This window comes from Scyliorhinus torazame, chromosome 3 (genome assembly GCF_047496885.1).
Source record: "Scyliorhinus torazame isolate Kashiwa2021f chromosome 3, sScyTor2.1, whole genome shotgun sequence".
NCBI lineage: Eukaryota > Metazoa > Chordata > Chondrichthyes > Carcharhiniformes > Scyliorhinidae > Scyliorhinus > Scyliorhinus torazame.
In genome coordinates this window covers 145,480,490-145,495,906 of record NC_092709.1, presented here as the reverse complement: position 1 = coordinate 145,495,906, position 15,417 = coordinate 145,480,490, and positions in this window count along the sequence as shown.

Genomic DNA, 15,417 nt, shown 5'->3' with positions numbered 1-15,417 from the left:
CTAACACTATGATACAGTTGTTAACCCTTTACATACCAGCAGATATACAGATCACTACAGGGGCCAGCACCCGGTCTGGGTGATGTTGTGAGCGGGTGTCTGGGGTACAGGGTCTGGTGAGGGGGCCTGCTGCGGCCTGGATGTTGGACGCAGAAGTTACCCTAGTGATGCTGGTGCAATGCGATTGTGGTGGTATGTATTAGGGGTAGTACGGTACCCAGTGATGCCGAGAGGCTATTGGTGGACAGACACTGGGTCCTGATTGATCTGCCGCCTGCTGGCTCCACCCAGTAAGGCGGAGTATAAGAACCCGGGTTCTCCCAGCAGCCGCATTCTGTAACCGAGCTGCTGGGGGACAAGTCTGCGTAATAAAGCCATCGATTGACTTCATCTCTTCTCGCCTCGAGAGTGATTGATTGTGCTACAGCGATGTGGCCAGACGCCGGAGAAGGCAGCAGAGCAGCAGCATCTGCAGATGCTCGAGGCAGCGGCCCATGTGCTGGATCCCGCCCCACACCCTGAGGACCCGGCCACCTATCAGGCTAGGGAGGAACGCAGAGGTGGAGTCCCGCGATGGCCGAGGGTGTACAGCGCCGCTCGACATTAGAACAAATGACAGACAGCGTGTGCTGCAGGAGGCTCCGCCTCAACAAGGACTTGGTACCACGTGGGGGAGGAGGCCATCCGCTCCCGGTGACCAGGGAGGCAAAGGTCAGGACGTCGGCCTCTCTCACCCCCTGGGCTCCCGGAGCTTCTGACACGCCAAAGGTCGCCACCTCTGGACTCGCTATCACTCTCACCTTTAATACTTCTGACATGACATCAGCAAACCCCTGCCAGAAACCTCTCAGCCTCGGACATGCCCAGAACATATGGACATGGTTCACAGGACCCCCCGCACAGCGTCCACACATATCCTCCACCACCTCAAAGAACAGGCCACCATCATGTGCACCCTGTGGATCACCTTGAATTGTATCAGGCTGAGCCTGGCACACGACGAGGATGCATTGACTCACCTCAGGGCCTCTTCCCATAATCCGGCCTCCAACTCCCCACCCAGCTCTTCTTCACATTTTTGTTTCACCTCCCCTATCGAGGCACCATCCCACTCCATCAGTTCTTTGCTGATCTCTGAAACCATCCCCTCCCCGAATCCTACTCTCGACACCACCTTATCCTGTAGCCCCTGGGGTGACAGGTGTGGGGAGGTCGTAACCTCCTCCGCACAAAGTTCCTCACTTACGGAAACCGGAACCAATTCCCACCTGGCAGCTCAAACTCCTCCAAGCTCGGGAAGCCCTCATCGATAAAGAGATCTCAAATCGGATTGGATTTGTTTATTGTCACGTGTACCAAGGTACAATTAAAAGTATTTTTCTGCGAGCAGCTCAACAGATCATTAAGTACATGGGAAGAAAAGAAAATACATAATAGGGCAACACAAGGTACACAATGTAACTACATAAACACCAGCATCGGATGAAGCATACAGGGTGTAGTGTTAATGAGGTCAGTCCATAAGAGGGTCATTTAGTCGTCTGGTAACAGAGGGGAAGAAGCTGTTTTGAATCTGTTTGTGCGTGTTCTCAGACTTCTGTATCTCCTGCCCGATGGAAGAAGTTGGAAGAGTGAGTAAGCCGGGTGGGAGGGGTCTTTGATTATGCTGCCCGCTTTCCCCAGGCAGCGGGAGGTGTAGATGGAGTCAATGGATGGGAGGCAGGTTCGTGTGATGGACTGGGCTGTATTCACGACTCTCTGAAGTTTCTTGCGGTCCTGGGCCGAGCAGTTGCCATATCAGGCTGTGATGCAGCCCGAAAGGATGTTTTCTGTGGTGCATCTGTAAAAGTTGGTAAGAGTTAATGTGGACATGCCGAATTTCCTTAGTTTCCTGAGGAAGTATAGGTGCTGTTGTGCTTTCTTGGTGGTCATCGATAGGACAGATTTTTGGAGATGTGCACCCCTAGGAATTTGAAACTGCTAACCATCTCCACCTGTTGATGCTGACAGAGGTGTGTACAGTACTTTGCTGGCATTGAGGGATAGATTGTTGTCGCTACACTAGGTTCTCTATCTCCCTCCTGTATTCTGACTCGTCGTTATTCGAGATCCAGCCCACTATGGTCGTATATCAGCAAACTTGTAGATGGAGTTGGAACCAAATTTTGCCACGCAGTCGTGTGTGAGTAGGGGGCTAGCTAAGTACGCAGCCTTGCGGGGCCCCGGTATTGAGGACTATCGTGGAGGAGGTGTTGTTGTTCATTCTTACTGATTCTCTCTATCCCCGCCTGCTGCCACCTCCGGAACCTCCCATCCAGCCCCCTGGAGTGAACCAGCGATATCACATATCGGTGCCCACACTGATGCCCCCTTCAGCCCCATGTGCTGCCTCCACAGACCCCACACCCTCAGGGCTACCGTTACTACCGGGCTTGTGGGGTACCTGGCCGGTGAGAACGGCAGAGGTGTCGTTAACAATGCCCCTAAACCCGTGACCCTACATGAGGCTGCCTCCACCTGCTCCCAAACTGACCCCTCCCCCACTACCCACTTCCTGACTATCAATATGTTTGCCGCCCAATAATAATTTATAAAGTTCGAATGGCCAGCCACCCCCCCCACCCCTCGCCACCAATCCAGCAACACCTTCTTCACCCGCAGGGTTTTACCTGCCACACAAACCCCGAGATCACCGCACTCACTTTTTAAAAGCACGCCTTGGGGCTAGAAATTGGGAGGCTCTGAAAGACGAACAGGAACCACAGGGCACCGTCATCTTCACTGTCTGTACCCTCCCTGCCAATGACTGGGGGAGCACATCCCTCCTCTGGAAGTCCCCCTCATCTGTTTTACCAATTGACCCAGATTCAGCTTGTGCAGCTGCTCCCACCTCCACACCACCTGGATGCCCGAATACCGAAAGCTCCCCCCCACCACCTTGAACGGCATCGCCCCGAATCTCTTCTTCTGCCCCCTCGCCTGAATCGCAAAGCCATCGCTCTTGCTCATATTCAATTTATACCCTGAAAACCGACCGAATTCCTCCAATATCCCCATAATCCATCCAATCCCCCCCAGCAGGTCTGAAATATACAGAAGTAGACCATCCACCTATGGCCCGCACTATCCCCTGCCAGACCCCCGACATTCTCAGTGGCATCGCCAACAGCTTTGTAGCCAGGCCAAACAACAGTGGGGAAAGTGGGCACCCCTGCCTCATCCCGGTGCAGCCTGAAATAGTCTGAACTCACTTGGTTTGTCCGCACACTCGCCACCGGTGCCTAATATAACAACCGGACCCAGTCCACAAATCCCTGCCCGAACCCAAACCGCCCCAGGATCTCCCACAGATATTCCCACTCCACCTGATCAAAGGCCTTCTCTGCATCCATGGCGACCACCATCTCTACCTCTCGTCCCTCTGGAGGCATTATAATCACATTAAGTAGCCTCCTGACGTTGGCTGGCAGATGCTTCCCCTTCACGAACCCCGTCTGGTCCTCCCCTAGCACCCCTGGCACACAAGTATAAAAGCCCTCAAATTATGTTACAGGTATATAGAACATTGGTTAGGCCACATTTGGAATACGTGTCCAATTCTGGTCACCACACTACCAGAAGGATGTGGAGGCTTTGAAATGAAATGAATGAAATGAAAATGAAAATAAAAATGAAAATCGCTTATTGTCACAAGTAGGCTTCAAATTAAGTTACTGTGAAAAGCCCCTAATTGCCACATTCCGGCGCCTGTTCGGGGAGGCTGGTACGGGAATCGAACCGTGCTGCTGGCCTGCCTTGGTATGCTTTAAAAGCCAGCGATTTAGCCCAGTGTGCTAAACCAGAGTCCAGAAAATGTTTACCAGGGTGTTGCCTGGTATGGAGGGTATTAGCTATGAAGAGAGATTGAATAAACGGGATTGTTCTCCCTTGAGAGATGGAGGCTGAGGGCCGACCTGATAGAAGTTTATAAAATTATGAGGGGTATAGGGTGAACAGTTGGAGGCTTTTTCCCAGGGCAGAAATGACAATTACAAGTTCAAGTTGAGGGGGGATAGGTTCAGTGGAGATGTACGGGGGACGTTTTTTACACAGACTGGTGGGGGCCTGGAATGTACTGCCAAGTGAGGTGGTTGAGGCAGATACGTTAGCGACCTTTAAGACTTATCTGGATAGACACATGAACAGACAGGGTACAGAAGGACACAGGCGTTTGGTCTAGATAGGACACGTGATCAGTGCAGGCTTGGAGGGCCAAAGGGCCTGTTCCTGTGCTGTATTGTTCTTTGTTCTTGTAATACAATATATCTGAAATTCCTACATTCATCACACCTTCCCCCCCTTAAAGAAAGTGAACCAGCAATATAACCAGATGGCTTCATTTCCAAAGCATTTCAACTCAAAACCTATCTCATTACTGAACACAACTAATACTCGAAAAGATACATGTATTAAATGTAAGCATGCAAATTTAAACATGGGTATAGTCCATTTCAGTCTTTCTTTTCTACCTTCGAACGTTCCAATTTTCTCACATTTCAAAGTTGTGATAAAGCATCAGCAATCACAATTTCTCTTCCTGCTACATATATAATTTTCATGTTAAATGGTTGTAGCAATAAACTCGATCCTTAAACTTTTCCAAAAACTTTAATGGTTTATGGTCTGTATGTACAATTGTCTCTGTTGAATTATTAGCAACATAAATGTCAAAATGTTGTAACGCCAAAACCAAACTCAATGTCTCCTTCTCGATGATCGAATATTTCTTTTGATGAATATTTTGTTTCCGAGAAAATTTTAGTTTCCGAAAAAATAACCAACAGGCCGTTTTATTCTTTCATTGTCTTCCTGCAACAATACAGCACCAATGTCTACATCACTCGTTTGGCAAAATTGCTTGGCATAATTAGATGTCGACAAAACAGTTTGGTGGTTAACACAGTTTTCAGAATTTCGAATGCCACCTGACATTCTGATGTCCACTGAAATTTCTTGTGCTTTTTCAGAAGTTCAGTCAGTGGAGCTAAATTATTGCTAAAATTTGGCAGGAATTTCCAGTAGAAACCATTCATTATTTATTTATTTATTATAAATTTGAGTTCCCAATTATTTCTTTCCAATTTAGGGGCAATTTAGGGAAGCACGGTGGCGCAGTGGTTAGCACTGCAGTCTCACCGCGCCGAGGTCCCAGGTTCGATCCCGGCTCTGGGGTCACTGTCTGTGTGGAGGTTGCACATTCTCCCCATGTTTGCATGGGTTTTACCCCCACAACCTAAAGATTTTTTTTTAAAAAATTTAGAGTACCCAATTCATTTTTTCCAATTAAGGGGCAATTTAGAGTGTTCAATTCACCTACCCTGCACATCTTTGGGTTGTGGGGGCGAAACCCACGCAAACATGGGGAGAATGTGGAAACTCCACACGGACAGTGACCCAGAGCCGGGATCGAACCTGGGACCTCGGCGCGGTGAGACTGCAATGCTACAACTGCACCACCGTGCTGCCCCCACAATCCAAAGATATGCATGGGAGGTGGATTGGCCACGCTAAAATTGCCCCTTAATTGGAAAAAATTAATTGGTTACTCTCAGTTTATTTTTAAAAAAGGGACAATTTAGCGTGGCCAATCCACCGACTCTGCACATCTTTTTGGATTATGGGGGTGAACACACGCAGACACAGGGAAAATGTGAAAACTCTACAATGACAGTGACCTGGGGCTGGGATCGAATGTCAGCGCCGTGAGGCAGCAGTGTTAACCACAGTGCCACCGTGCTGCCCCAGTAGAAACCATGATGTGGAGATGCCGGCGTTGGACTGGGGTGAGCACAGTACGAAGTCTTACAACACCATGTTAAAGTCCAACAGGTTTGTTTCGATGTCACTAGCTTTCGGAGCGCTGCTCCTTCCTCAGGTGAATGAAGAGGTATGTTCCAGAAACACATATATAGACAAATTCAAAGATGCCAAACAATGCTTGGAATGCGACCATTAGTAGGTGATTAAATCTTTACAGATCCAGAGATGGGGTAACCCCAGGCTAAAGAGGTGTGACTTGATGTCACACTTGATGTAATTCACACCTCTTTAACCTGGGGTTACCCCATCTCTGGATCTGTAAAGATTTAATCACCTGCTAATGCTCGCATTCCAAGCATTGTTTGGCATCTTTGAATCTGTCTATATATGTGTTTCTGGAACAGGCCTCTTCATTCACCTGAGGAAGGAGCAGCGCTCCGAAAGCCAGTAGAAACCATTCATGTCCAAAATCCCAGAACCTCTTTCCTTGTTAATGGTATTGGAAACTCCCAGGACATCTGACCATGTCCAATTGAATGGCTTAAGTGTATGACTTGAGCTTTCGCAAGTTCACTTTTAGCCAAGTTCAATACCAATCTAGCCTCCTGTAGTTGATCAAACAACTCCTTTAATGTTCCAAATGCTCCTTCCGCATTTGATTGAACACCACAACTTGTCAATGTACACTGCACAATTGTTTAGTCCAGAAATGACCTTGTTGGTTAATCTTTGGAATGTTGCTGCCGCATTCTTCAGACCAAACGGCATAACTTTAAACTGATACAGACCATTTGGCATCATAAAAGCCAAAACCTCCTTAGCCCTGTCAGATAAAGGTGTTTGCCCGTATCCTTTAAGTAAATAAAGTTTGGTAATAAAATTTGCTAGCCCCACCTTTTCAACACAGTCTTCCAAATGAGGAATAGGATACAAATTTAACTTTATTACTGTGTTGACCTTTCTATAATCAACACACAATCATTTTGCTCCATCTGGATTTGGTACCACTACAATAGGCGAGCTCCAATCGCTGTGGAGAGCTGTAGAGGCTGGATCCTTAAGTATGTTCAAGGTTGAGAGAGACAGGTATTTAAGATAATAAAGGGTTATGAGGATAAGGCGGGAAAGTGAGATTGAGCATTAGATCAGCTATGATCTTGTTGAATGGCAGAGGAGTCTCGAGGGGCCTAATGGCTTACTTCTGCTTCTATGTCTTATGGTCCTTCAGGGGTGCAGAGGTAAATATAGCCCCCGGGGGAGGGAGAGGGGTATGCCCAGAATGTGCTCTGACCCCCCCCCCTGGCACAGGTTGGCACTTCCAGGTTGCCTACCTGACAGTGACAACCTGTATCTGGGCAGTGCCAGGTGTATGCACTAGTGGGAGCCCCATGGGGGAAGGGGGGAGGGTGTATTGATGTATGGTGCGGAGGAGTGCTGGCTATACATCCATGGTGTTGGTGAGAGGGTGCAATGCCAGCGGTGGATGTGGGGAGGTGTGGGGGAGGGAGTGGAATGCCAGAGAGGATTGTCGGTGGGTGGGGGCAGCCCATGATACGTGAATGGGGGCTGGAAGCCAATAGGCAGCAGAACTGATCCGGGCATCCTGTAAAAGCAGTGCTCTGATCTCTTTGGAGCTGGTTGCCGTCTCTATGAGGCCCCAGCCCGCCAGAGTGATGGTGTAAACCACTATTTATTTGTCTGAGGGGCTCAAGATTTGGTGGGAAAATTGGTCTGTACAACTGGAGAGTTACACGCCAGTTTCTGTCCAAGCCTGACACTTGCCAAATTCTGATGAGATTCCACCCAACATCAAATATCTTGGTGTCTTGAAAAATACTTTGCTTTTTACAGATAGTGCTCTAATTATGATTTTATGCCATTAAATGCTTTGAAAACAATCAATGTTTTGCTCCTATGTCATTTAATAGGACTTGACACCCTCTTTGCCAGAACAACTGGATCCTTTTCTTTGCCAGTTCTGGGGTAAAGTCAGATTGTGATGAATGCAGATGCCAGAGAGAATAGCAGGTGTAGGATGGGTAAAATTCAGTGTAACTCTCCCACTCTTCTGCCTCAACAACATCTCTTACTTCAACTCTAAAACATGCATCCCGTACAGTATCAACGTGGCATTCACATTTCATGTGTCAACCATACTTGTGTTGACCTTTATGGAGCTAGGTACTGAAGACAGCTATTAATGTGCATCTCACAAACCTTCAGGCAGGAAGTTGCCCTATACTGTAGATTCAGACATGAGTACTGTAATAAGCTATGTTACAATGTGAAATGCGCTTTCACTACAACTCTTTAGCAAAAGGGGTCAAAAACATCAAAAATTCCATCATCATTCCAAAAATTGACATTTTTCCAAATTAGTTGCAAAGGAGTTCCTGATTATTCAGTGGGTAAATGCTCCACAAACAGTGTTCACACAGAGAGGTTCTCAGCTTCAATTCCCAGTCTGTGATTTTCATTATAGTCAGTTGGACAGCAGATTGAAATACAAGTAAAACACCTGTGTGCATGGAAATGGATGCCAGTAAAAATTAACGCTTTTGGGGAGGGTGAGGGAGTCATTTGTGGGGCTGGGGGGGGGACGCCATAGAACATAGAACATACAGTGCAGAAGGAGGCCATTCGGCCCATCGAGTCTGCACCGACCAGCACGGCAGCACAGTGGTTAACACTGCTGCCTGCGACGCTGAGGACCCGGGTTCAAATCCCGGGCCCGGGTCACTGTCCATGTGGAGTTTGCACATTCTCCCGTGCCTGCGTGGATTTCGCCCCACAACCCAAAGATGTGCAGGGTAGGTGGATTGGTCACGCTAAATTACCTCTTAATTGGAAAAAATGAATTGGGTACTCTGAATGAAACAAAAAGAGAGTGGTGGGAGGGATCTTTTGATATCTGGGTAGTCAGTGGGGCGGGGGTCTGAGCAGCTGCACAAGATTTGACAACATCTACTGGGAGGCCGAGGGCGAAGACATTTTCGTTCTTCTCCCATGTACACAGGGTGTATCCCAGATTAACTACTTTGCGATGGAGAAGACTCTGCTGGCGGGGGTGGTCGGCTCGGGCCACCATTCGGGGGTTTGTGGAGCTGAATGATACGGGTGAGGTTTCGACCACCATGCTATGGTAGGCACTTAAGGCAGGTGTCAGGGGAGTGTTTATATCGATACGGGCACATAGGAACAAGACGGAGCTGGGGGAGTTGCCATTGAGAGTGGTGGGGGGAGGGCGGCATGGTGCCACAGTGGTATGCACTGCTGCCTACAACGCTGAGGACCCGGGTTCTGATCCCGGCCCCGGGTCACTGTCCGTGTGGAGTTTGCACATTCTCCCGTGTCTGCGTGGGTTTCACTCCCACAACCCAAAAATGTGCAGGGTAGGTGGATTGGCCATGCTAAATTGCCCCTTAATTGGAAACAAATAATTGGGTCCTCTGAATGAAAAGAAAACAGGGTGGTGGGAGGGATCTTTTGATATCTGGGTAGTCAGGTGGGGCGGGGGTGTGAGCAGCTGCACAAGCTGAATTTGGCTCAGTTGGCAGAACAGATGAAGGGGGATTTTAGGAGGTGGGATGTACTCCCGCTGTCGCTGGCAGGACGGGTGCAATCGGTGAAGATGACGGTTCTTCCGAGGTTCTTGTTTGTGTTCCAGAACCTCCCAATTTTTATTCCTAATGCTTTTTTCAGGAGGGTGAATGTGCTGATTTTGGGGTTTGTTTGGGTGGGTAAAGCCCCCCGGGTGAGGAGGGCGCTGCTGGAGCGGGGTTGAGGGTGTGGTGGTTGGGCGGTTACCTCTCCCGAATTCCATGGACTATTACTGGGCGGCGAATATAGCTATGTTTAGTGGGTAGTGGAGGAAGGGTCGGTATGGGAGCGGATGGAGGCAGCCTCTTGCAAGGATATGAGTTTGGGGACATTGTTGACTGCGCCTTTGCCTTTCTCGACGGCCACATACTCCACGAGCCCGATGGTGGCCCTGAGGGTGTGGGGACAGTGGCGGCAGCACCTGAGATTGGAGGGGGGCTCGGTTTGGGCACCGATCTGTAGGAACCATCGGTTTGTTCCAGGGGGTTGGATGGCAGGTTTTGGGGGTGGCAGCGGGTGGTTTGGGGGGATGAGAGGTTTGGGAACCTATTCGTTGAGGGCAGCTTGGAGGAGTTGGAGGAGGAATTTGAGCTGCCCGTCGGGAATGGGTTCCAGTATTTACAGGTGAGGGACTTTGTCCGGAAGCAGATACCGTCTTTTCCTCGCCTGCCGCCCCAGGTGTCACCACAAGGTGGTGTCAAGAACAGGAGTAGGGGAGTGTAAAGTGTCAGAAATTTACAAGGGAGGGCAGCACGGTGGTGCAGTGGATTAGCCCTGCTGCTTCACGGCGCCCAGGTCCCAGGTTCGATCCCGGCTCTGGGTCACTCTCCGTGTGGAGTGATGCACTATCAATTACGACGAGACGAGAATAGAGTGCAATCGAGGTTTTATTACACAGAGATGTGCAGCCTCCCGCAGCTGCTGCTGAAATGGCTGCAGCTCGGAGAGCCCACACATTTATACTCCGCCTACTGGGCGGAGCCAGCAGACAGGGATCTACCCCCGTACCTGTTGTACAGGAGCCTTACCGTAATACGCCTCTTATGCGGTTTATACACTACAACAGTGATGACTACCACATTCCCCCCTGTTAAAAATGAGTCCAGTGCGGGTGGTGGAAAACTATTTACATTCAGGTGTTCAACATTTTAAGGAAAAGTTTACAAATTCAGACGATCGGGCGCCTTGATGCACGTTGCGAGCGTCGCAGTTCTGGTGGCGATTTCGTCGTCGGTTCGGTCGTCGGTGACTCCGGGAGCATGTCGACCTCGTGTTCATCCCCGGGTGGGACCAAGGGGAGGACGGATCGTCCTGGAGCGGGGGCTGAAGTGGGGTGCGCTGGGGGGAGGGAGGGTGGCGCCGGGGCAGAGAGGGGGGGGGGGGGGGGACACAGCTGGTGCCAGGTCCCTGAGGGAGACTGTGTCTTGGCAGCCGTCGGGGTACGCTATGTAGGCGTACTGCGGGTTCCCGTGAAGTAGCTGCACCCTCTCAACCAACGGGTCTGCCTTGTGGAGTCGTACGTGCTTGCGGAGGACGGGTCCTGGATATGCCAGCCATGTTGGGAGCGAAGCCCCGGAGGTGGACTTCCTGTGGAAGGCAAGGAGACGTTCATGGGGAGTTTCGTTAGTCGCAGTGCAAAGGAGCGACCGAATGGAGAGAAGTGCCTCGGGGAGGACCTCCTGCCAGCGGGAGGCCGGGAGATGTCTGGACCGTAGGGCCAGCAGGACGGCCTTCCAGACCGTCCCGTTCCCCCCGCTCCACCTGCCCGTTTCCCCGGGGGTTGTAGCTGGTCGTCCTGCTCGAGGCAATGCCCCTGTTGAGCAGGTACTGTCGCAGCTCATCGCTCATAAATGAGGATCCCCGGTCGCTGTGGACGTAGGCGGAGAAACCGAACAGAGCGAAGATGGTGTTGAGGGCTTTGATGACGGTGGCAGACATCATATCGGGGCATGGGACGGCGAAGGGGAATCTGGAATATTCGTCAACCACATTAAGAAAGTACGTGTTTCGGTTGGTGGAGGGGAGGGGCCCTTTGAAGTCCCCGCTGAGGCGTTCAAAGGGGCGGGAGGCCTTCACCAGTTGCGCTCGGTCTGGCCGGTAGAAGTGCGGTTTACATTCCGCGCAGACCTGGCAGTCTCTGTTGACAGCCCTGACTTCCTCGATGGAGTAGGGCAGATTGCAGGCCTTTATGAAGTGATAAAAGCGGGTGACCCCTGGGTGACAGAGATCATCGTGCAGGGTCCGGAGTCGGTCCACTTGTGCGCTAGCACAAGTAACTCGGAATAGGGCATCGGGGGGCTCATTTTGCTTACCGAGGCGATACAAAATCTCGTAATTGTAGGTGGAGAGCTCGATCCTCCACCTCAAGATCTTATCATTTTTGATCTTACCCCGCTGTGTGTTGTTGAACATGAAGGCAAGCAACCTTTGGTCAGTGAGGAGAGTGAATCTCCTGCCAGCCGCCGCATAGCTTCAACGATATCTTGGGCCTCCTTTTCGACGGAGGAGGGCCGAATTACGGAGGCATGAAGGGTGCGGGAAAAGAATGCCACGGGTCTGCCTGCCTGGTTGAGGGTGGCGGCTAGGGCGACGTCTGATGCATCGCTCTCGACTTGGAAGGGGAGCGTCTAGTCGACCGCGTGCATTGCGGCCTTGGCGATGTCGGCCTTGATACGGTTGAAGGCCTGGTCAGCCTCGGCCGTCAGGGGGATAACAGTGCAGTGAATGAGTGGGCGGGCCTTGTCCGCATAGTTAGGGACCCACTGGGTGTAGTACGAGAAGAAGTCCAGGCATCGTTTGAGGGCCTTGGGGCAGTGCAGAAGGGGGAGTTCCATGAGGGGGTGCATGCGATCGGGGTCGGGCCCTAGCACTCCGTTCTGGACCACATAGCCGTAGATGGCTAATCGGTTTGTGCTGAACACGCACTTCTCCTTGTTGTAGGTTAGGTTGAGGAGTTTAGCGGTGTGGAGGAATTTGGAAAGGTTAACATCATGGTCCTGCTGGTCGTGGCCGCAGATAGTGACGTTATCCAGGTACGGGAAGGTGGCGCAGTCCGTACCGGTCAACCATTCGTTCCATCTCCCGTTGGAAGACCGAGACCCCGTTAGTGACGCCAAAGGGAACCCTAAGGAAGTGGTAAAGGCGGCCGTCCGCTTCAAACGCGGTGTACGGGCGGTCCACCTTGCAAATGGGGAGCTGGTGGTAGGCAGATTTTAGATCCAATGTCGAGAAGTCCCGGTACTGTGCAATCTGATTGACCATATCAGATATGCGTGGGAGGGGGTACGCGTCGAGCTGCGTCGATTGATGGTCTGACTGTAGTCAACGACCATCCTGTTTTTCTCCCCAGTTTTCACAACTACCACTTGGGCTCTCCAGGGGTTGTTGCTGGCCTCGATGATACCTCCCCGTAGCAGCCGCTGGACCTCAGACCTGATGAATGTCCTGTCCTGGGCGCTGTACTGTCTGTTCCTGGTGGCGACGGGTTTGCAATCCGGGGTGAGGTTTGCAAACAGGGAAGGCGGATCGACCTTAAGGGTCACGAGGCCGCAAACAGTAAGGGGTGACAGGGGCCCGCCAAATTTCAGAGTTAGGCTCTGGAGGTTGCACTGGAAGTCCAGGCCGAGTAGCAAGGCAGCGCAGAGGTTGGGGAGGACGTAGAGCCGGAAGCCGCTGAACTCTACGCCCTGGACGGTGTGGGTGGCGATGCAGTACCCCGGGATCGCCACCCTCACCGTCCAGGATTGGATTCCGGAGGCCGGGAGATTCTTTGGTTAGCAGGGTGTACCGCGAGGGAGCAGCACCTTACCGTATCGGGGTGGATGAAGCTCTCAGAGCTCCCTGAATCCAGAAGGCAGGATATTTCGTGCCCGTCAACCTTCACCTTTGTCGAAGCGGTCGCGAGGTTGTGCGGTCGAGACTGGGCGATCGTGACCGAGGCGAGACGCGGCTGGTCGTCGGCGTTTGCAGGCGATGAGCGGCCCGATGAGGTGTCCGTCGGGCAGGCGTCCTGAGGTGGGTAAGATGGCGGCGCCCACGGGCCACATGTGTCCTGGGGCAGGCAAGGTGGCGGCGCCCTCAGGCCGCACGTGTCCTGGGGCAGGCAAGATGGCGGCGCCCTCAGGCCGCACGTGTCCTGGGGCAGGCAAGATGGCGGTGCCCATTGGTTCTGAGGCAAGCAAGATGGCGGCACCCACGGGCCGCACGTGTTGTGAGTGGAGCAAGATGGCGGCGCCCACGGGCCACACGTGCGGGGTGCCGGGACAATAGCGGCGATTGAGCGGGCGTTGCACACTGCAGCGAAATGTCCCTTCTTGCCACAGGCCTTGCAGAGCGCGCTCCGTGCCGGGCAGCGCTGCCGGGGGTGTTTTGTCTGTCCGCAGAAGTAGCACTTGGGTCCCCCGGGGTTGGTTGGCTGCCGCGCGGTGCAGGCGATGGGGTGGCCGCTGGCGGGGTCCACGATGCACAGGGGTGGGTGGGACGTGCGGTCGGAGGCATAAGCCTGTACGTTGCGTGAGGCGACCGCTAGTTTCTTGGTTGCCGCGAGGTCAAGCGTGGCCCCTTCTAAGAGGCGCTGGCGGATGTAGTCAGACCCTATGCCCGTAACGAACGCGTCTCTCATTAGCAGGTTTGAATGTTCAGTGGCCGAAACGGCCTGGCAGTCACAGTCTCTCACCAGGGCGAGCAGGGCACACCAGAAATCTTCCACAGACTCACCGGGAAGTTGGTGCCGCGTGGATAGGAGGTGCCTGGCGTAGATCCTGTTGGTCTGCTGAGCGTAATTCTCCTTCAGTAGCGCCATGGCCTCTGCGTAGGTAGGCGCATCCTGGACGAGGGGAAATACGTTGGCGCTCAGCCACGTGTACAGAATCTGGAGCTTCTGTGCTTCTGAGATTGGGTCTGGCGCAGACCCGATGTATGCTTCAAAGCAAGCTAGCCAATTTTGGCATTGTCTGCTTGAGGATGCAGCTGCAGGCGATCCAGCTTGATGCGGAGATCCATCTCTGAAAAATCTCTGTGTAATAAATTGATGCACTATCAATCACGTAGAGACGAGAGTAGAATGTAATTGAGGCTTTATTACACAGAGATGTGTGGCCTCGTACAGCAGCTGACAAAATGGCTGCTGTTCGGGATGCACACACATTTATACTCCGCCTCCTGGGCGGAGCCAGCAGGCAGGGATCTACCCCCGTACCTGTAGTACAGGGGCCTTACCGTAATACCCATATACAATATAATACAACAGTGGTGACTACCACACTCAGGCTAGAAAAATGAAAGTTTGCCTGGTCTGTGGAGGAGTTTACCTGGGTGGCAGCCATTTATCGACTTCTTCGAGAAAAGTTAAGATGCCAGCAGTGTGGGGTTAAAATGGAGAGGTAGGGGGAGCTGGGGAGTTAGGTATTTTGTTGAGTTGGTTATTTGCAACCAACAACAAAGAACAAAGAAATGTACAGCACAGGAACAGGCCCTTCGGCCCTCCAAGCCCGTGCCGACCATACTGCCCGACTAAACTACAATCTTCTACACTTCCTGGGTCCGTATCCTTCTATTCCCATCCTATTCATATATTTGTCAAGATGCCCCTTAAATGTCCCTATCGTCCCTGCTTCCACTACCTCCTCCGGTAGCGAGTTCCAGGTACCCACTACCCTCTGCGTAAAAAACTTGCCTCGTACATCTACTCTAAACCTTGCCCCTCTCACCTTAAACCTATGCCCCCTAGTAATTGACCCCTCTACTCTGGGGAAAAGCCTCTGACTATCCATTCTGTCTATGCCCCTCATAATTTTGTATACCTCTATCAGGTCGCCCCTCAACCTCCTTCGTTCCAGTGAGAACAAACAGAGTTTATTCAATCGCTCCTCATAGCTTATGCCCTCCATACCAGGCAACATTCTGGTAAATCTCTTCTGCACCCTCTCTAAAGCCTCCACATCCTTCTGGTAGTGTGGCGACCAGAATTGAACACTATACTCCAAGTGTGGCCTAACTAAGGTTCTATACAGCTGCAAC